Source organism: Microcaecilia unicolor, chromosome 12 (genome assembly GCF_901765095.1).
Source record: "Microcaecilia unicolor chromosome 12, aMicUni1.1, whole genome shotgun sequence".
In the NCBI taxonomy this organism is placed as follows: domain Eukaryota; kingdom Metazoa; phylum Chordata; class Amphibia; order Gymnophiona; family Siphonopidae; genus Microcaecilia; species Microcaecilia unicolor.
This window is the reverse complement of record NC_044042.1, coordinates 110,644,680-110,666,956: the sequence shown is the minus strand read 5'-3', so window position 1 is coordinate 110,666,956 and position 22,277 is coordinate 110,644,680. Positions and strand designations below refer to the sequence as shown.

The following is a 22,277-nucleotide window of genomic DNA, read 5'->3' as shown; positions in this document are numbered from 1 at the left end:
ATTTGAACTATTTTTGCACTTTTGCGCAAACATCATTTAACATTTGTTGAAGCATTCTGTTCACAATCGTTTCAGAGAAAGGATGACCTCCCCCACCTAGATGTCCAAGGCACGAGGTTCATTCTTGTCACGGATAAATTACCCCCGAAAGACTAGGCTGTGTGAAAGGTGCCTCAGCGCAAGATTCACTGAAACCTCGCAAAGAAGACCCATAGCCAAATATCACAGTCCAGCATGGATCTACATAATTTGCAACATTAGGACCTTCTTACCAGCTACCACTGGGAACTGAATGACTGTCGGCTGATCTGCCATCATGCTCACTGTCTATAATTACAACTAAATTTTATGAGACAGAACAGTACAGCTTGTTTTTGTTTTTCTTGCAACTAAGGACTTATTTTCATTCTGTTTTAGGCATCTGGGTGTCGTCGTCGATGATACGCTGAAACCTTCTGCTCAGTGTGCTGCTGCGGCTAGGAAAGCGAATAGAATGTTGGGTGTTATTAGGAAGGGTATGGAGTCCAGGTGTGCGGATGTTATAATGCCGTTGTATCGCTCCATGGTGCGACCGCACCTGGAGTATTGTGTTCAGTACTGGTCTCCGTATCTCAAAAAAGATATAGTAGAATTGGAAAAGGTACAGCGAAGGGCGACGAAAATGATAGTGGGGATGGGACGACTTTCCTATGAAGAGAGGCTGAGAAGGCTAGGGCTTTTTAGCTTGGAGAAGAGACGGCTGAGGGGAGATATGATAGAAGTGTATAAAATAATGAGTGGAATGGATCGGGTGGATGTGAAGCGACTGTTCACGCTATCCAAAAATACTAGGACTAGAGGGCATGAGTTGAAGCTACAGTGTGGTAAATTTAAAACGAATCGGAGAAAATTTTTCTTCACCCAACGTGTAATTAGACTCTGGAATTCGTTGCCGGAGAACGTGGTACGGGCGGTTAGCTTGACGGAGTTTAAAAAGGGGTTAGATAGATTCCTAAAGGACAAGTCCATAGACCGCTATTAAATGGACTTGGAAAAATTCCGCATTTTAGGTATAACTTGTCTGGAATGTTTTTACGTTTAGGGAGCGTGCCAGGTGCCCTTGACCTGGATTGGCCACTGTCGGTGACAGGATGCTGGGCTAGATGGACCTTTGGTCTTTCCCAGTATGGCACTACTTATATACTTATGTACTTATTGTCCCATGCGTATTATTGGGATTATGACTAAGTTTGTGGGGAAAAAAAAAAGAAAATGATAGTAAATTTTAGGTCTTGAATCTTATGTCCGTTACTTATTTTTACTCAAGAGATTCACTCCCTGTTCTCCTTGCTGCCAAGCTGAAGATAGACCTGGCATGAGTGCAGTGATGAAAGAGAAGATACCACCTGCTGATAAGAATTGGGGGCCACGACTACTGTAACAGATGCTGCTTCATGACTGAATGTTAACCACTTTCTTCATCCAGAGCCAGACCTGACATTTTGGGTGGGCCCAGAGCTAATATGGGTGGGCACTATGTATATATAGGTGTGAGTAGTTTTTTTTGGGATCCTAAATAATTTTTAATAAACAGTCTGCCCAACAGCTGTCCTACAGCAACATAAACCACATACATATTCGGAACCTATGTTGCAAACCTTAAAACCACCATACCGAGAATACAAAACACTCAGGACCTATAGAGCAATTCTACCATACCATAAGCAGTAATTTCTACGAGTCACACAAGGAAAAGGAAAGCATCACAGTGAGCACTAGAACATCAATTCACCTATTGTAAAACGAAACCAGACAGAATACATAGTAACATAATAGATGACGGCAGAAAAAGACCTGCACGGTCCATCCAGTCTGCCCAACAAGATAAACTCACATGTGCCATTTTTTGTGTATACCTTACCTTGATTTGTACCTGTCTTTTTCAGGGCACAGACCGTATAAGTCTGCCCAGCACTATCCCCGCCCCCCAACCACCCGCCCCGCCTCCCACCACCGGCTCTGGCACAGACCATATAAGTCTGCCCAGCACTATCCCCACCTCCCAACCACCAGCCCTGCCTCCCACCACCGGCTAAGCTTCTGGGAATCCCTTCCTTCTGAGCAGGATTCCTTTATGTTTATCCCACTCATGTTTGAATTCCGTTACCGTTTTCCTCTCCACCACCTCCCGCAGGAGGGCATTTCAAGCATCCACCACTCCCTCCGTGAAAAAATACTTCCTGACATTTTTATTGAGTCTGCCCCCCTTCAATCTCATTTCATGTCCTCTAGTTCTACTGCCTTCCCATCTCTGGAAAAGGTTCGTTTGTGGATTAATACCTTTCAAATATTTGAACGTCTGTATCATATCACCCCTGTTTCTTCTTTCATCCAGGGTATACATGTTCAGGTCAACAAGTCTCTCCTCATACGTCTTGCAACACAAATCCCATACCATTCTCGTAGCTTTTCTTTTCACCGCTTCCATTTTTTTTACATCCTTCGTAAGATACGGCCTCCAAAATTGAACACAATACTCCAAGTGGGGCCTCACCAACGTCTTATACAGGGGTATTAAAACCTCTTTTCTTCTGCTGGTCACACCTCTCTCTATACAGCCTATCAATCTTCTAGCTACGGCCACCGCCTTGTCACACTGTTTCGTCCCCTTCAGGTCCTCAGATACTATCACCCCAAGATCCCTCTCCCCGTCCGTACCTATCAGACTCTCCCCGCCTAACACATACGTCTCCTGTGGATTCCTACTCCCTAAGTGCATCAAAAGATTGCTCTCCATCTCCACCTGCTGGCAGATGGACACAACCCACCACAGAATAGTACAGATCGTGGATCCTGCACAGTCAATGCCAACTGAAAGCCATGTCTTTTTCACAAACAGAGATACACCCTAATCCACTATAGAATAAGTAATCATAAACTTTCTATTTGGACAATAATTAAACTGAGCCCCCAAGATGCAAGACTCTGCATACAATGCAACACCACAGAAACAGAAAATGTCCCCAAGTACTGTGCAAAATATAAAAACAGCAGATGTAAATTTGAAAAAACTAACAAATACCAATCACCACTTTACCAATTAACAAATAGAAATAAAGCAAATAAAGAAAATAAAATAATACCATTTTATTAGACTAATACATTTAGCTGTCAGAGGCCAAAACCTTCTTCCTCAGGTCAATACAGTATAGTGCTGTTACAGTATACTATCCAAAGGTTTGTCAAAATGTATTAAAATTAGTCCAATAAAAAGATTACCTTATACTACTTTATCCTAAAGCAAAAAAATAAAAATATATATTTTATTTACAGTTTGTTGTCTCTGGTTTCTGCTTTCCTAATCTTTTCACTGTCTTCCTTCCATCCAGCATCTGCCTTCGTTCTTTCTCTGCCATCCAGTGTCTGACCTCTCTGCTGTCCCCTCCATCCAATGTCTGCCCTCTCTCCCTGCCCCTTCCATGCACATCTGCCCTCTCTCCCTGCCCCTTCCATCTACCATCTGCCTCTGCCCTCTCTCCCCTTTCCATTCACTGACTGCCCTTTCTCTCTGCCCCTTCAATCCACCATTTGCCCTCCCTCTCCCATCCATCCAGGGTCTGTCTGCCCTCCCTCTCACTCCCCCTTCCATCCAGGATCTGTCCCCTCTCTCTGCCCCTTTTTTTCAGCCCCCATTTCCAGCCCTCTTATCCCACCTGCCCTAGTTCTAGCCCCAGCCCACATCTCCCACCTCCACCTGCCCCCCTTTTCAGCCCCCAGTTTCAGCCCCAGCCCTTCTCCCACCAGCCACTTCTCCCTGTCCCCTTTTCAGACCCCAGTTTCAACCCCAGCCCTTTTCTCTCACCATTCCCAAGCTTCAGCCCCAGCCACTTCTCCCTGTCCCCTTTTCAGCCCCCAGTTTCAGTCCCTGCCCCTTTTCAGCCCCCAGTTCCAGTGCTAGCCCCCTTATCCCACCTACCCTCCTTTTCAGCCCCCAGTTCCAGCCCCTTTCATCCACATGCCTTGCATTAGGGCCCCCCCTTTTCAGCCCCAGATCCATTCTCCCACCTGCCCCAGGCATGCCCCATTTTCCCTACTGGCCCCTTCTCAGATCCCAGTTCCAGCCCCCTTCTCCCATCTGAGACCCCCCTCCTCCCATCTGAGACCCCCCACCTCAGTCCCCTTCTCCCATCTGAGACCCCCCCCGACCCGACTACCAGCTCCGTCGACGTCGACAGCCCTGCCCTCTTAGTTCTCCTGCCACCACCCTGCCTTAAAATAAAATCTGTGAAGCTGTTTCGCACGCAGCGCTTCGCGTCTGCCCTGCGTGCATTGCAAAAGAAGGAAATCGCCTCGTCGTCTTCGGGCCTTCCCTCACTGTGTCCTGCCCTCCGACCACAGTGAGGGAAGGCCCGAAGATGACAAGGCGATTTCCTTCTTTTGCAATGCATGCAGTGCAGACGCGAAGCGCTGCCTGCGAAACGGCTTCACAGATTTTTTTTTTTAATGCCCGATTTTCCGAGCGCTGACGGCCCACCCGTAGCTACGCCCCTGATCCAGAGGTGGAGGTTTCTGGATTAGGAAGTGGCATGCTGAATGTGAGAGCATGAGAGATTCTAGCAGACTTTAACACTTCTACCTGCAGCTCTCCAGAGTAACCCAAACTGCACTGGTCACAACCTTTTTAGGAGAGCATGTAGATAGCAGTTCTTTCTTGTGAGTGAAGGGTTTGACTTTGTTTCCTTAGGTGCACTAAGTTCTTGACAGGATCAAACCTTATGTATATTTGGATGTACACTTCAGAAAGAGCAGTATTTTATGAGGATAAAATGTTTGAATGGGCTAGATGGAACATTGGTCTGACCCAGTATGGCTACTCTTATGTTCTTTATTAATGCAGTCTGTCATTACAGGGCTGTGTTTCCTCATGCCCTGTCAGGTGGAATTTGCATGTTTGGGCCAAATTAGTGATGGCTTCTGGGATCAAAGGGGAGAACTGATGAAAGAGAAAGACTGTATGAAAGCCTGACACTGGAGGTCCAGCATGAATATCAAAGGTTAACAAAAAATGTATTTAAAATGCTTTTCTAATTGTTATAGATTGCTTAACTGGTTGTTGCAAGGGATCTATGTGTACACTGTGTCCCAAGTTTAAAGAAAATGAGTAACTATACTTATTTCTGTTCTTGAACCTGCAGGAAACTGCTGAATTAGGTAATTAATGTATATCTTCTGTTATTAACTAAAACAATGCTGAATTGCAAATTGAGACTTGTCCTGCAGTACAAGCTTTTTGGTCGGCATTGGTCCAGGAACTTAATACTTTTTCACCGGTCACTTATCCCACCTGGGCTGATTGCTGCTTATTACATCACGAGGTTACTGGTGTTCCAAGGGAAATACATTCTTTGATGATACATGTTTTCACAGCGGCCAGAACAGTTTTGGCACAACTTTGGAAGCAATCTGCTTTAGACTGTTTTTCAAAAGATACATTATTATTGCTTAATGTCCCAATTCACAGCTCAAACATATGGTCGAATTACATCTCATAGACTTTTGCCTCTCCTTTACTTTTCTAGTCCTATTTTGGTTCTCAACCTTGTTCTGGCTCTTTTTGCTTGTTTGGGCAGGGTGGGGGGGGGGGGGTGATAACACATGTTAAAACTGGAAAGCATTTATAGAATGTACTTGATACTGTGTTTTTTTTCTATTGCATTGTATTGCTTTACCTTTGAATAAAAAAGAGGAAAAAAAAACAATGCAGAACCCTCCCAATACCTCTGCTTTTTGTATTTGGAGCACACTTCAAGTGCAACCCTGGCAACTTGTTTCATTGGGGTATCATCTTCCTTTGTCACTATTCAGGAAGTTACCATTCTTAATGGGTTTATTTATTTATTAGGATTTATTTACCGCCATTTTGAAGGAATTCACTCAAGGCGATGTACAGTAAGAATAGATCAAACATGAGCAATAGGCAATTACAGCAGTAAAAATATTCAAAACAATACAAAGTATGGCATAGTATACTACTAACAATGTCAACACAATACATAATAGAACATTTTAATTGATAGTGATGGGTAAAGCAAAGATGGAACATATAGGCAGGTAAGAGAGTAAGAAGAGTTAGAAAATAAGGTGACTGATTTAAAGAAAGTTGCACATGAGGTCAGAGAGACAGTTAAATATTATCTCAGCTAGGGTAGGAGTGGATAAACATGTCCTGCTGCAGTATGTGCAGCCCGAGTCACTCCTTGTGTGTGTGAGTGAGACTAACAGGTTAGTTATTTCTTCCATTAAAGGCCTGGTTGAAGAGCCAAGCTTGTCTAATTGTGTCAAGGTTGTCTAATTGTGAGGCTTTCACATTCTCTATGTTTAGCTATTCCATATCTCTCGTTACTGTTAACCACTGCAGCTGATTGCTCTCTTTTATAAATGCATCTATTACTAATGTAACCTATCCTAGTCTCCTGTGCAATACAACTTCTTTTAGTGTCTTTTGCTTATTGTCCTATGTACTTGCCCACTGGCTGGTTCCTTTTGCATGGAAGAATGGCTTTCTCGTATATCCCTACTCATGCCTCAGGAGGCCCTTACATCACTGGAAGACTTACAACAGGGACCTTTTGAGGTGGCCCTCTTCTGGTCATGCTCATAACTGCCCCCCTAGATCACTCACCACCCAATTTTCCTCTGACTCACTCTGAAGTACATTTGTTTTCAGAAGCTGAAGCTCTTTCCTTGGCTACCTCCTGGGTCAGTGTGCCTGGGGTTAGCACTTCATGTATATATATATAATTAACCAATCTCACTTGTGTCTTAGCTAAGACTATTAACCTTACTTCTTCTCTCATTACAGCCTTGACCCAGGAAACCCATAGTTCGAGAAAAGTGGTTATCCAAAACTGCCTGATCATTACTTGCTCCTTTGGGCTAATCATGGATGTGAGGAGTTTGAGGTAATGTGTTTTTAATCTGACTGATAATAGTATCCTTATCCAGTAGCATAACCAGAAGGCACTTGAGAAACACCTGCCACCTGATGCCCCCATGCCCTGCCCATGATGGTGTTAGGGGGGTGTTGGGAGGGGTACAACTAGGACAACTGCGTTTCGCCCCCTAGCCAGAGAGAACACCAGGCCAGCTGGAAGCTGAAGAAGGTGTGTAGCCTGTTAATAAGCTCTGGGGTCCCCTCCAAAATTTCTGCCTTGGGCCCCAACCAAGATTCAGGAGTTGGGGGCCAAGAGCTCCTTGTGGACAACAGTGAGGCCTTGGGGGCTCACTCTTTGGTTATTTCCATAGGTGGGTCCTTGAATTTGTTTGTGACAGTTATGCTTTTTGAGTTTGTCCACCCTCTGTCCGACATGTTCCTGTCATTCCGAAGTGGCAGCAGTTCGGAGCATCTTGGACAGACTAATAAGCCTGCAGCTGGTCATACCATTACCTTCCTGTTCCCCTCTGCTCCAAGGAATTTCATCTATTTCATGGTCCCCAAGAAGAAAGGTTCTTTTCACCCCATTCTTAATCTCATGGACTTTATATCAAACGCATGCGTTAACAACTTCAATATATTTATTTATTTATTTATTTATTTATTTTATTGCATTTGTATCCCACATTATCCCACCTCTTTGCAGGCTCAATGTGGCTTACAATTCATTGTGGATATTGGAAATAGAAAATATACATTTGGTTTATAGAGAGTTTGGGTTACATGGTGGTGAAGTACATGGTTGTATTACAGCAAAAGACTTTATAAGACATTCCTATCTATATTAGAGATTGTGCAGTTACACGTGTTGATCTTAGTGATATACCTTTTCGAAGAGAGAGGTTTTCAGTAGTTTGCAGAAATTGGCCAGTTCATGGACCGTTTTCAGGTTGCGTGGTAGGGCGTTCCATAGCTGCGTGCCCATATAGGAGAAGGTGGATGCATGCAACAATTTGTATTTCAAACCTTTACAATTGGGAGGATGAAGATTGAGAAATGTGCGAGAAGATTTTATTGCGTTCCTGTGAGGTAGGTCTATTAGGTCTGACATGTAGGCTGGGGCTTCTCCATGGATAATCTTGTGGACTAGAGTACAAAGTTTGAACGTGATGCGTTCTTTGAGTGGGAGCCAGTGTAGTTTTTCTCGTAGTGGTGTCGCGCATTCATATTTTGGTTTACCGAATATTAATCTGGCTGCTGTGTTCTGTATTATTAATAGGAGACCTAAACCTCCATCTAGAAGACTCCAACTCTGCCCACACTCGGGAATGCAAAGACTTCCTCCAACTATGTGACTTCAACCTTCCTCCAATGCAACCAACCCACATTAAAGGACACTCACTCGACATCATCACCCACAAACACTCCACAGACCAAAACTTCCTCTTATCAGATATCCGATGGGCTGCTTCCCCCTGGTCTGACCATCACAAAGCAACCCTATCCATACAATGGTGAAAAAAAGACCAACCCAAACCACTTGACCCCATAACAATCAGCACCAGAGGACGGATAGACAAGGAAACTTTCTGGCAACAAATCTATGATGACGACTGGTCAATAGATCCAAACTCAAACCACTTCCTCACAGAATGGGACAACAGGTGCAATCTTATTCTGGATGAAATCGCCCCACTACACTCCAAAACTCTATGTATCTAAAAAAAAAACTCACCATGGTTTAATGACATATTAAAAAACCTAAAGACACAAACCAGGAAACTAGAAAAAACTTGGAGCAAATCAAAAGATGATCTCACCCTGAATGCATGGAAACAGACACAAAAGAAATACAAGAATGCCAGTAACATAGTAACATAGTAGATGACGGCAGAAAAAAGACCTGCACGGTCCATCCAGTCTGCCCAACAAGACAACTCATGTGTGCTACTTTTTGTGTTTACCCTACTTTGATTTGTACCTGTGCTCTTCAGGGCACAGACCGTATAAGTCTGCCCAGAACTATCCCTGCCTCCCAACCACCGGCTCTGGCACAGACCATATAAGTCTGCCCAGCACTATCCCTGCCTCCCAACCTCCAGTCCCGCCTCCCACCACCGGCTCTGGCAGTAAACGAGCCAAAATAACATTATACAAAACAAATTACATCCACCGGAACAGACATAAAAAAAACAATACCAACTTATAAAGAATCTTCTTAACACGGATCCAGTAACAACTTCACCCTCAAATTGTCCATCTGCCGACCAGCTGGCCAAATATTTCAATGACAAAATCATTAATCTGTGCAACACAATTCCCCAAGACGATGCCAGCATCGATAATTTCCTCGACGAACTGGACCCCGACACAGAAGAAATCGCTCCGTGACAAACTTCACCCTCCTCAGCACTGAAGAAATTTCCACAGCAGTATCCAAACTCTCCAAGTCTCACTGCCACCTGGACCCCTGCCCCAATTACCTATGAAAAATGCGCCAGCACGATTCATTACAGACCTCACCACCCACTTAAATTTCCTACTTCAACAAGGCTCCTTTCCCACCGAACACGGTAACATACTACTCACACCAATACCAAAAAACCCCAAGAAACCGGCAAACGACATCACCAATTACCGACCTGTGGCCTCCATCCCTCTTTTGACCAAACTAATGGAAAACAGAGTAACCTCCCAACTCAATGAATTTATGCAAAAATTCTCCATACTACATGAGTCACAATTGGGTTTTCGGCCTGCACACAGTACAGAAACAGTACTACTCACCCTAATATCCAAGATCAAACAAGAAATATCATTTGGAAACAACATACTTCTGCAATTCGACCTATCCAGCGCATTTGACATGGTAAACCATTATATTCTTACAAAACTACTGGACAAACTAGGGATCGGCGGAAACATCATTAAATGGATAAAAAGTTTCATCACCACTAGATCCTACCAAGTCAAATCAACCACATCAATCTCTTCTGCATGGACATAAAAATGCGGAGTCCCCCAAGGATCGCCTCTATCCCTGATCCTCTTCAATCCCTCTGGCCAAATCCCTATCCAAATCTGGTCTAAACCCCTTCATCTATGCAGATGACGTTACTATATTCATCCCTTTCCAATCCAATCTAGCAGAAATCTCCGATAAAATAATCACTGGCATGAACATCTTAGCCTCCTGGGCTAACGCTTTCAAGATGAAAATGAATAAAGAAAAAACTCAATGCTTAATCCTCTCATCACAACACTCTACTCTCCTCCCAAATACCCTGATCACCCTTGACGTCACAATCCCAATATCCGACAATCTAAAAATCCTAGGAGTAACTTTAGACAACCACCTAACTCTAGAAACTCATGCAAAAGCCATGACAAAGAAGATGTTCAACATGATGTGGGTACTGAAAAGAGTGAAACCATACCTCCCCCTAAAAACTTTTCGCAACTTGGTACAATCCACTGTACTCACCCACGTTGACTATTGCAACAGCATCTTCATTGGATGTAAAACCCAAATCCTGAAAAAACTCCAAACCGCCCAAAACACAGCAGCCAGACTCATGTTTGGTAAATCACGATTCGAAAGCGCAACACCACTCCGTGAAAAACTCCACTGGCTCCCTATCAAAGAAGGAATAAACTTCAAAGTCCACACACTGATCACAAGATTATCCACGGAGAATCTCCAAGTTACATGACTAATCTGATCGACCTTTCAGCCAGGAACGGGTCAAAATCTTCTTGAACATATCTCAACCTTCACCTTCCCAATTGCAAAGGTCTCAATGTCAGGTCCTCGAGGCAGGACCAGAATTCATGAGCCCTTGGACCACTGCCGAGGAGCGGCAGAGGCAGGCAAGACCACCCTGGAACTGGATACAAGGAAGAGCAGGATTGGAACTCAGGACTGGAGTAGTAACAAAGGCAAGATGGAAACAGGGGCTAGGATATACACTCAGGATATACACCCTAGCTAGGCAGAAGCAGGACTCAGGACAAACACACTAGCTAGGCAGAAGCAGGATTCTGGATATACACTCAGGATATGCAGGACTCAGGATATACACACTAGCTAGGCAGCAACAGGTTCAGGGCAACACATAAGCTGGGCAGCAGACAGGAGAATAAACCAGGATAATAGCAGAGTCTTGGGGCAGGCAGCAGACAGAGGAATAAACCAGAAGCTAACCGAGTCTTAGGGCTGAAGCTTCAGGCTTCAAACACAGACAGAGAGAACCTGGCTGAAGCTTCAGACTCCAAACACAGAGCAGGGCAACAGAAGGACTAACAGTCCACAGGCACAATAAGCAGAAGGGCAATAGCCCCCACAGAAGAACAAGCAGTCCACAGGTACAAGAAACAGAAGGGCAAAAGCCCACACAGAAAGACAGGCTTTGTAGCAACGCAACAGACCACTCACTAACCTGACGACCTTTTGGCATATCACACAATGCAAAGGCCTTGAATGTCAGTACAGCACTTCCTTATGAAGGCCCTCACAGATGATGTCACCTACAGCAGGACAGAAGCAGGAAACACACTGACACCACAGAGAGGCTTGAAGCACATAGGAAGTGAATACACAGGAAGGACAGACAGGAGCCATCTTGGAAGCTGGAACAGAACAGGCAGAAGCCATCTTGGAAGCTGGCCAGGCAGAAGCCATCTTGGAAACTGGAATAGAACAGGCGGGAGCCATCTTAGATGCTGGCTCCCCCCCCCCCCCCCCCCACGAGAGGCATAGCCCACACAGGTGAGGTCTAGTGAAGTAATCAGCACACAAAGACAGAGACAAAACTAACACAGAAACAAACAGAAGCCAGCACAGATGCTGGCCCCCAGAAATAAAGTAAGTCTGAGGGTGGTCACGGCCACAGATGTGACACTCAAGTACAAAACCTACTACGCATCCAACTTCTCCGTTATAGGCAGCCAACTCTGGAATGCCATACCAAGATCCATCCGAACAACCAACGAACATCTACCCTTCTGAAAGTTGCTGAAAACTTACCTCTTCAAACAAGCCTATCCAAATGACCCGACTTAATTTATGAACCTAGTCCACACCATTACTACTACCTCCATCTCACTCCTCCCCTGCACATCTCTCCTTCTTGCCCTACTCTGTACAACCACATCATAACTCTACTATTTTACAACTGTGTTCTTTCTGTGATACTTTGTAACCCATACTATGTAAGCCACACTGAACCTGCTATCGAGCGGGAAAGAGCGGGGTATAAATGTAACAAATAAATAAATCTCAAAGGGGTGAATCAAGCCCTACAGGTCCAGAGTTTTCATATGGAGACTCTGAAGTCCATAACAGTGGCAGTTCGGCAGGGAGAATTTTTAACATCCCTAGATCTGATGGAGGTCTAATTACACATTCCCATAAGGAAAGAATGCTGTTCTCTCAGATTTGCATTATTGGGACAGCATTTTAACTTTGGCCCTGTCCAGATTTGCCACAACTCGAAGGACATTTTCCAAGATGATGGTAATTGTCGCAACAGCATCACATATGAAAGGAGTATTGACGCACAACTGGCTTATTTGAGCAAAATCATTCAAGGAGAGTGAGAAGCCACAAATCGGGTGATTCAGGTTCTCCAGGAACTTGGTTAGGTAATCAACGTGGCCAAAAGCAAGTTATTTATTTACAATTTTTGATATACCACTATTCTTGTAAAGTAAACTAATTAAAACAGTTTATAAGTGGTTCAGTTCCAAAGAACAAACATATAAGTACTTGATTCCTTTCTAACTCCTGGACTGTCTGGGGGCAATTTCAACACCTGGCAGGGGAAATGTTTCCTGCTGGAAGACCAAGTCAGGAAGCTACAACAAGTCAGACTTCAGTAGCAGTTCAAAGCTGACTGCTTGGGAACTACTTTCAGGTGGTGGGTTCCATGGTGACAATGCTGGAGTTAGTGCCATGGCTCCACTGGTAACCTTGATCTCGCAACTTGTCACCGATATTGTCACTCGCCCTGAAATCAAAAACACTAATTGTGCACCTTTAGCTTGAAATGAAGAATGGAATTAAGTCCCTAGAATGGACGATAATGAACTTGGATGACATTCTCAGAGTGGGTGGGGAGTACATTGTCAAGGTGAATTTGCCCAGGGACAGTGATTGACAGTGGTCACCTCAAAGTAAGAACCATTCATCTAGCATTGCTGATGTGTCAGTCTCTTTCTCTGGGCAAGGTGATGCGGTGCTATTAGACAATGCAACAGTGGTGGCATATGTCAGTCATCAAAGAGGAACAAGAAGCCAAAAAGTAGCCAAGAAGATAGACATGGTAATGTGTGGGGTGGGATGTCAACTTTTCATCCTGTCAGCATCTCATTTAACAGGAGTGGAAAATATTAAAGTGGAATTTCTCAATGGAAGTGCCCTGTATTTGGGCAAATTGAGTCTGAATGAGGAAGTGTTTGACAGCATAGTGCAATGTTGGGGGTGTCCAATCATGAATCTCATGGCCTTCTAGAACTCAAAAGTGCCCAGGTTTTTCAACTGCAGGAGGAAGTGGCATTGGAAGGGGATAGATTCACTGGTTCAACCGTGGCCCATGCCAGCTCTCCTGTATTTCTTCCTCCCATGGCCCTTGTTTGGGCAGGGTTAGTCAGAAACTAGAGAGTTATCAGCTTTTAGTGGCGCTTGGTAGCTCCAGAGTGGCCAAAGAGACCGTGGTGTGGAGATCTTGGGAGACTGTTGGTAGAGTGTTCTTTTCTGCTTTTAGTTTGAGGCTTGATTCTGATGCAGGGTGCAACTCAATTTGCCTTTCAGCATGGCTATTGAAAGGGCAAGGTTGTGCAAGAGAGATTATTCTTAACTCTTCACTTCCCAAGTTGTAAAAGCCTGAAGTATAAATCAATATACGTGTCAGGTTTCTCTTGCATATGCACATAGCTCTGGAATTCTTTACCAAAACACCTGAAATTTACGAATAATCATCTAGAATTCTGAAAAAAAAAAACCCTAAAAACTCACCTGTTCAAGAAGGCATATCCCACAGTATCTGACATAAACACCTGTGACAAGGCTACATCCCCGATGTATGGAATTAAGCAGCAAAATCCTAAACTACATCTCCCAGAATGCATTTCTAGTCCCAGCAGGGGGAGCCCCGGGGAGAGGCAAGCTAGCCATATACCATCTCGGACCACAAGAGGGAGGGAGAATGAAGGAGCCCAGTTCCCTGGACCCGCAATCAGTATATCATGCATCCCACCTGTAATAGAGGGGGGTGTGGTGAGAAGCAGGAGGAGGATTGGATGGAAGAGGGGGATTAATCAGGCTGAGCAGGGAGAAGAAACCAGAATGAAATGGGAGCCTGAGAGCCCTGAGGAGTGTAGTACCTGAAGGTTTGAAAATCTACCTTGGTTGGAAGTTATTTTGATTTAAACCCTGCTTGAATAGAGAAGCCTGTTTTTCTTGGGTGAGAACTGTTTGCTTTGGAGAAACTCTGACTGTTGGGGAGGTGGCTGGAAGAATTACCCAACCAGGTTCCCCCAAGCTTAAACCTGATTAGTTTGGAGAGACTGCGGAAATTGGAAAGGCTTCTTTAGGAAGGGGAAGCCAAATGCCTAATGTGTGCCTGGTGCCTGGGAGAGAAGGTCTCAAGGCTTGAGGGCCAGGAGGAGCCTCTCAAAACCAGGAAGGTACTAAATGCCCTGATGGTATAAGGCTGTTGGGCTTGATAACTGGCTAAGTAGGGGGAGCCGTGTCCTAAAAGGCTGAGCACACATTAACTGAAGTGTTTGTCATGAACTTGGAAAATAAAAAAAAATATTTTAAAGTCTCAACTGCTGGCATTTTGTGGAGTTCTGGCTATTCGGGGGGGGGGGGGGGGGGGGGGGGAAGGAGGCTTCCTTCCCCCACATACTGGCACAGCGGGCTCGTTTACACACCGAATAATGAAATATGGCATTTTAATCGGGAAATGGACAGTTTTCAACCCCGACGCATGATCACACCCTAACATTTTGTCTGAATCACCCCAATCTATTTACCGATAGTTCTTTACTGTACTTGTCACTGTAATATACCCCTATACTGTAACCACCTCTCCGGAACTATGTAAGCCACTTTGAGCCTACTAATGTGGGAAAAGGTGGGATACAAATGTACATTTCAAATCTGACATTCTAATCACAAAATAGAAAAATACAATTATTTTTTCTACCTTTTGTTTTCTGGTCATTTTATTTTTCAAATCCTGTTTGGTCCCAGGCTCTGGTTTTTACATTCGTCTGTCTTCTCTTAACTCACTCACCAAGGTCTCCTGTCCATTTGATATTTCTACTCTCTCCACATCCATTATCCATCTTCTTCCATCTCTGTACCTCTATCTTCCTCCATGTTCAGTATCTCCTTTCTCTGTGTCCGTATATTTTCCTGTCCAGCTTCTCCCCTTATCATCCTCTCTGACCCTACCCCATCCAGCTTCTCTCCATCTTCCTCCCCTTTCCAGCATCTGGTTTGCTTGCTTGATTTCCTGCCTGCCTGCCTGCCCACCCGCCCTCTCCTCCTTCCTCCCTCCTTGGTCTGGTATCTCTGTTTCCCTTCCCTCCCTTCTTGTTCTAACATAGTAACATAGTAGATGACGGCAGAAAAAGACCTGCATGGTCCATCCAGTCTGCCCAAGAAGATAAATTCATATGTGCTACTTTTTTTATTTGTACTGTCCTCTTCAGTGCACAGACCGTATAAGTCTGGCCAGCCCTATCCCCGCCTCCCAACCACCAGCTCTGGCACAGACCGTATAAGTCTGCCCAACACTATCCCCGCCTCCCAACCACCAACCCCGCCTCCCAACCACCAGCTCTGGCACAGACCGTATAAGTCTGCCCAGCACTATCCCTGCCACCCACCACCGGCTCTGGCACAGACCGTATAAGTCTGCCCAGCACTATCCCCGCCGCCCAACCACCAGCTCCGGCACAGACTGTATAAGTCTGCCCAGCACTAGTCCCACCTCCCAACCACCAGCCCCAGCACAGACTGTATATGTCTGCCCACACTAGCCCCGCCTCCCAACCACCAGCTCTGCCACCCATTCTAAGCTAAGCTCCTGAGGATCCCTTTCTTCTGCACAGGATTCCTTTATGTTTATCCCACGCATGTTTGAATTCCGTTACCGTTTTCATCTCCACCACCTCCCGCGGGAGGGCATTCCAAGCATCCACCACCCTCTCCGTGAAAAAATACTTCCTGACATTCTTCTTGAGTCTGCCCCCCTTCAATCTCATTTCATGCCCTCTCGTTCTACCACCTTCCCATCTCCGGAAAAGGTTCGTTTGCGGATTAATACCTTTCAAATATTTGAACGTCTGTATCATATCACCCCTGTTCCTCCTTTTCTCCAGGGTATACATGTTCAGGTCCGCAAGTCTCTCCTCATATGTCTTGTAACGCAAATCCCATACCATCCTCGTAGCTTTTCTTTGCACCGCTTCAATTCTTTTTACATCCTTAGCAAGATACGGCCTCCAAAACTGAACACAATACTCCAGGTGGGGCCTCACCAATGACTTGTATTCCATCAGTTCTCTCCCTTCCCTCCAGCTCCCCTCTTCCTCATGCAAGCCTAGCCGCTGTATCCCTTCTCTCCAGCCCCCTCTTTCTCCCATGTCCAGCAGCTCTCTCCCTTATAAACATAGTAAATGATGGCAGATAAAGACCTGTATGGTCCATCCAGTCTGTCCATCAGCTCTTTACCTTCCCTCCAGCCCCTTCCTCCTCTTCATCCCATGTCCATCAGCTTTCTCCCTTCCATCCAGCCAGATCCCCTCCTCTTCCTCCCACATCCAGCGGCTCTCTCCTTTCCCTCCAGCCCTCCCAAGTCCAGCAGCATGAGCTGAAAACTGAACATGCGCAGGTGCCAGTATCATGGACATTGGCGCCGACTCCGTGGGTGCTCGAGCACCCCCAATATTTCCACGCTGGAACCGGAAGTTCCCCAGGAGCCAGCCCGCTGCCTGACCTCTTCTCCCACTCCCACAACAGTCCTTCACCTGCCCCTCGCCTTCCTGCATGCCACCCACAACTTAAAAGTCATCTTACCAGGGTCCCGGCGGCAGCAGTAGTGAAAGGCAAGCAGGCTCGGCGAGTCGGCGCTAAGTTCAGCCTGCCTTCCCGTCTCGTTGCTCTCAGCTTTACATACACAGTAGATGACGGCAGAAAAAGACCTGCACGGTCCATCCAGTCTGCCCAAGAAGATAAATTCATATGTGCTACTTTTTTATTTGTACTGTCCTCTTCAGTGCACAGACCGTACAAGTCTGGCCAGCCCCATCCCCGCCTCCCAACCACCAACCCCGCCTCCCACCACCAGCTCTGGCACAGACTGTATAAGTCTGCCCAGCACTATCCTCGACTCCCAACTACCAGTCCCGTCTCCCACCACCAGCTCTGGCACAGACCGTATAAGTCTGCCCAGCACTATCTACTACTACTACTATTTAGCATTTCTATAGCGCTACAAGGCGTACGCAGCGCTGCACAAACATAGAAGAAAGAGTCCCTGCTCAAAGAGCTTACAATCTAATAGACAAAAAAAATAAATAAAGTAAGCAAATCAAATCAATTAATGTGAACGGGAAGGAAGAGAGGAGGGTAGGTGGAGGCGAGTGGTTACAAGTGGTTATGAGTCAAAAGCAATGTTAAAGAGGTGGGCTTTCAGTCTAGATTTAAAGGTGGCCAAGGATGGGGCAAGACGTAGGGGCTCAGGAAGTTTATTCCAGGCGTAGGGTGCAGCGAGACAGAAGGCGCGAAGTCTGGAGTTGGCAGTAGTGGAGAAGGGAACAGATAAGAAGGATTTATCCATGGAGCGGAGTGCACGGGAAGGGGTGTAGGGAAGGACGAGTGTGGAGAGATACTGGGGAGCAGCAGAGTGAGTACATTTATAGGTTAGTAGAAGAAGTTTGAACAGGATGCGAAAACAGATAGGGAGCCAGTGAAGGGTCTTGAGGAGAGGGGTAGTATGAGTAAAGCGACCCTGGCGGAAGACGAGACAGGCAGCAGAGTTTTGAACCGACTGGAGGGGGGAGAGATGACTAAGTGGAAGGCCAGCAAGAAGCAGATTGCAGTAGTCTAAACAAGAGGTGACAAGGGTGTGGATGAGGGTTTTGGTAGAGTGCTCGGAAAGAAAGGGGCGGATTTTATGGATGTTGTAAAGAAAGAAACGACAGGTCTTGGCAATCTGCTGGATATGAGCAGAGAAGGAAAGAGAAGAGTCAAAGATGACAGGGAGACAGGAAGAATGAGAGAGCCATCAACAGAAATAGAAAACGGGGGGAGCGGGGAGGTGGGTTTGGGGGGGAAAATGAGAAGCTCGGTTTTGATCATATTTAATTTCAGGTGGCTCTGGTATAGACCGTATAAGTCTGCCCAGCACTATCCCCACCGCCCAACCACCAGCCCCGGCACAGACCATATAAGTCTGCCCAGCACTAGTCCCGCCTCCCAACCACCAGCCCCGGCACAGAGCGTATAAGTCTGCCCAGCACTAGCCCCGCCTCCCAACCACCAGCTCTGCCACCCATTCTAGGCTAAGCTCCTGAGGATCCCTTCCTTCTGCACAGGATTCTGCTTTGCCTCTGCTCCCGCCCTCATTTCCTGTTTAAACAAGGGCGGGACCAGAGGCAGAGCTGAGAGCAATGAGAAGGGAAGGCAATTGCTGAAGCACCAACTTGCTGAGCCTGCTCGTGCTTGCCATTCATGCTGCCGCCGGGACCCTGGTAACATGACTTTTAAGTTATGGGCGGCATGCAGGAAAGCGAGGGGCAGGTGAAGGACTGTTGTGGGAGTGGGAGAAGAGGTCAGGCAACGGGCTGGCTCCTGGGGAACTTACGGTTCCAGCAGGGAAATATTGCGGGTGCTCCAGCACCCACGGAGTCGGCGCCAATGTCCATGATACTGGCACCTGCACATGTTCAGTTTTCAGCTCATGCCTGCTGCAGACTACCAAGGTGGAAAGAAGCATTTTCCTGCCAGCTGAGATATCTTTTGTGGGGGGGGGGGGGGGGGGGGGGGGGGGGAAACATTTGGTGCCCACCCACTTCTTGCCTAGGCCCATCCAAAATCTGTTGTCTGGCTACGCCTCTGATCAGTGTGTCATTTGGAGGGGCTGGTATAGGGACATCCCAGCACTGTTATATTTGTGCAGAGATTTTTTTTTCCTCAAGATAAAGGGCCTCTAATACAGGCATCATGTGATGAGAATCAGGTGCTCAACATTCAGAGTTTCTATTTATTTACATGAATAAACATGAATTGGGTTGGAACCTGGGAGCATGTCAAATCTTTTTCTTCCTATGCCTACATCAGAAGAAAAAGATGACATGAGGCAGAGTGGATGTGGGTGTACTAAAATCTCCCTCTCAAAGATGGGGAACAATTTGGCAACTCTGCTCAAGTATCTCGTGCACTTAAAAATTCTGCGAGGCTGATATTTATGTGCTGCAGAAAAACAGGCGCCTCTGCGTGCTGACACTTTCGTTTTGTTCCAACATGCCACAAACTGTTACTCTTAATCGAACGTGCAGTCGTATCTTCCGTGCTGGTTAAAACCCACACCCTCTCTGCATTGATCGGTCATTCTCCTGTAGTGGTGCAGGTAGCCCAGATGCCGATTTTGAATTGAACCGCCTCTTCCCCCCCCCCCCCCCCCCCCCCAGGGCTTTTTAACCATCATTTACTATGTTTATAAGGGACATGGGAGGAAGAGGGGGCTGGAGAGAAGGGAGAGAACTGCTGGAATAGAACAAGAAGGGAGGGAAGGGAAACAGAGATACCAGACCAGGGAGGAAGGAAATCAAGCAAGCAAGCAAGCAAGCAAGCAAGCAAACCAGAAGGAGGGTGACGCCAGTGAAACAGAGCATTTTCGTTTCCTATGAGCAACGAGAGGCTTCTGGGGCTGGGCTAAGTAAGTGAAACTGAAAGCAGCCTTGGAAACGTCCTGGACCTTGAAGGCGAGGTAAGAGGGATCCTTACGAGCAATTCTTGCATGAAATCTGCAATTCCTAGTTTCTCTTCGGACCTGGAATTTTGAAGAGGGGCTGGTAGTGCTTTTTGCATCGACTTCCAGGGTGTGGAAGCCAGAAGCATAGGTCGGTGTCTTTGTCTCCCTCCGGCCGAGAACGGAGGGAGGGTTATTTGCAGGCAACCTGACCCCACTAGGGGCTAGAAACGGGGGTTGCTAAAACAGGAGGACCCGACCAAACATGTCCTCCTGCTGAAGCTACAAGAACTCAAAAGTAATGCAGGTACGAGGGATGGGCTTAAAAGTTTGTGGTTCTGTGTTTTTGATCAGAAATGGGGGATTTCCCTTGGGTTTCCCTAAGGCCAGCCTTAGGGTATCGGATGCTTAGGTGAATCTTTTACCTGTGCCCAACTTCCCATATAGGGGCAGTTCAGGATCTCCCTTTGCAGGTGGCCAGGTCGTCCCTTCTCAACCTTTTCCCTGAGCGGTCAGTAGGGCGGTGTTGGGGGGTCTCTGGTTCCCCCCCCCCCCCCCGCCGTCCAGCATCTCCTTTCTCTCTTCTCCCCCTTTTTCCAGCCCAGTGCCTTAAACGGTGAAGAACAAAAGCTATTTTTTTTTTTACAGTACAGCTTTTTAATTTATTTGCAAGCTTCCCGTATGTAGATATAAATGTTATGAAATAAAATTGAATATCACTAAAACTGCTTAAAAATTATTGTAGTTGGTGGAAACAGCATTAATAAAGGCTGTGTTTTCTGCGCCTTTTTCTACACTATTCTATACAATATAGTAATACTAGTAAAACATGCCCGTTTCTGACAGAAATTAAATGGGCGCTAGCAAGGTTATCCTCCGAGTTCCAGCTTGGCCCCTCCCTCTCCTCCGAGTTCCATGCCCCCTCTTCTCAGAGTTCCAGACCCCTATCTGGGAAGGCAGGCTGAAGCCCCATGCCTGCTCGAATTTCACTGCTGCCACCGGACCCCGAGGTAAGAACCTTTAAATTCAGGCCGGCACGCAGGCGGAGGACTGGGAGAAGAGGGCGGGCAACGCAGGTCGGGCTGCCACTCGGAGGGGAGAGAGGGAGGGAGTCGCGGGGGTCTGGAAGTCGGGGGGGGAGAGGGGGGGCGATTCTCTGGCAATTGAATCCTCACCTCCAACGTTCTGTGGCTGGCTGCTGCTGGTTTCCCTTCCCTCTCATTGGTCCGCCCTCTGACGTCATCACATTCCGACGTGAGGGCGGACCAATGGGAATTGTGTTATGAACCCAGGGATCCAGACATAGAACGTTGGAGGTGCAAATTATTATATAGGATATGGCCAAATTTCATCTTAACTGTTGTTGTAATCTGCCTTTGGAAGCCTGGTGTTATAAAGATTGGAAGTAAAATTAAACTCTCCTTTCATTGGGGCACATGGAATCACATCTTCACCTCATCTCTTTCGTACAAATGGATTATTCTGTTTTGAGCATGTTGCAGGACAGGTGGTTTCCAGAAGTCAAAATAATAAAAATAAATATTTTCTTTCATGCAGATCTCTTGCTTTATTATAATTAAATGGGCTATAAACCCCTAATGCAGTCCATTGGTTTTCATATACTTTGTCCTTGCGATGACTTATACTGTGCCAAAACCTGCCCCCTCCATCCCCCTCCCGCATACTACAACCCCCCTCTCTTACACACTATAACCCTCCCAAGAAGACCTACCTTGATCCTTGAAGGCCGCCCTGGCCGCCACTCTTTCCTGCCCTCTGCCACTCCTCCATCTCCACTTTGTTCTTCTGTGCTGTGGGTGGCGCTGCTGGGTTTTCAAAATGGCTACCGAGACTTTTTTTGGGGGGGGCGGTTCATTGGAATCATCCGCTACCTTTAGAAGCGTTCTGTACAACCTGCTGTGAAACGTCTTTTAAGGACCAGACCGCTTTGTGCTGAAACATGGCCTGTGTCGAGTCTGTTTCATTAAAAGATTGTACCATTGTTCCAACCTTGGAGGCCCTTTTGTTCATAATTCTCAGGTGGTCACATTTTATCCACAGTTTGCCTATTGGTTAAACGAGCGCTGTGTTTTCTGTACGCTGTGTGAGTGATAAAAAAAAAAAAGACAGTCCTTGTATTGAATTTCAGAGGGGCTTTAGAATAGGGGTTCTTAACCAGTGGTATGGGTGTAGGAAGAGGTCAATTGGGGTGCAGAGAAGGGTCTTGAAATCTGAGTCGATTTATTGAAACTCAGTTATTGGTAGTCTAATTCTATTCTTTTCTGTTCTATGTTAGCAGTTATCACTGTTAGGAGTAAACAGTGACATATGTAGCGGTCAGTCGACACTAATGGATATGTGGTTTAGGAAGGGGGTGC

At 46.2% G+C, this 22,277-nt stretch overlaps 1 protein-coding gene across 4 annotated transcripts in view; it reads left to right on the top strand.

Annotated features, from left to right (window-relative positions):
• Positions 1–6,922: 6,922 nt before the first annotated feature.
• The window catches only part of IFI35 (interferon induced protein 35), a 57,353-nt gene continuing 41,998 nt past the window's right edge, over positions 6,923–22,277 (top strand). The window contains exon 1 of one of the 4 annotated variants that reach the window (XM_030221843.1): positions 6,923–6,941. The gene's annotated coding sequence lies outside the window, so the exon portion shown is untranslated. Of the gene's footprint in view, positions 6,942–19,758; positions 19,918–19,978; positions 20,207–22,277 lie in introns of those variants that run through there. The other 3 variants (XM_030221841.1, XM_030221844.1, XM_030221842.1) reach the window with 3 other exon arrangements.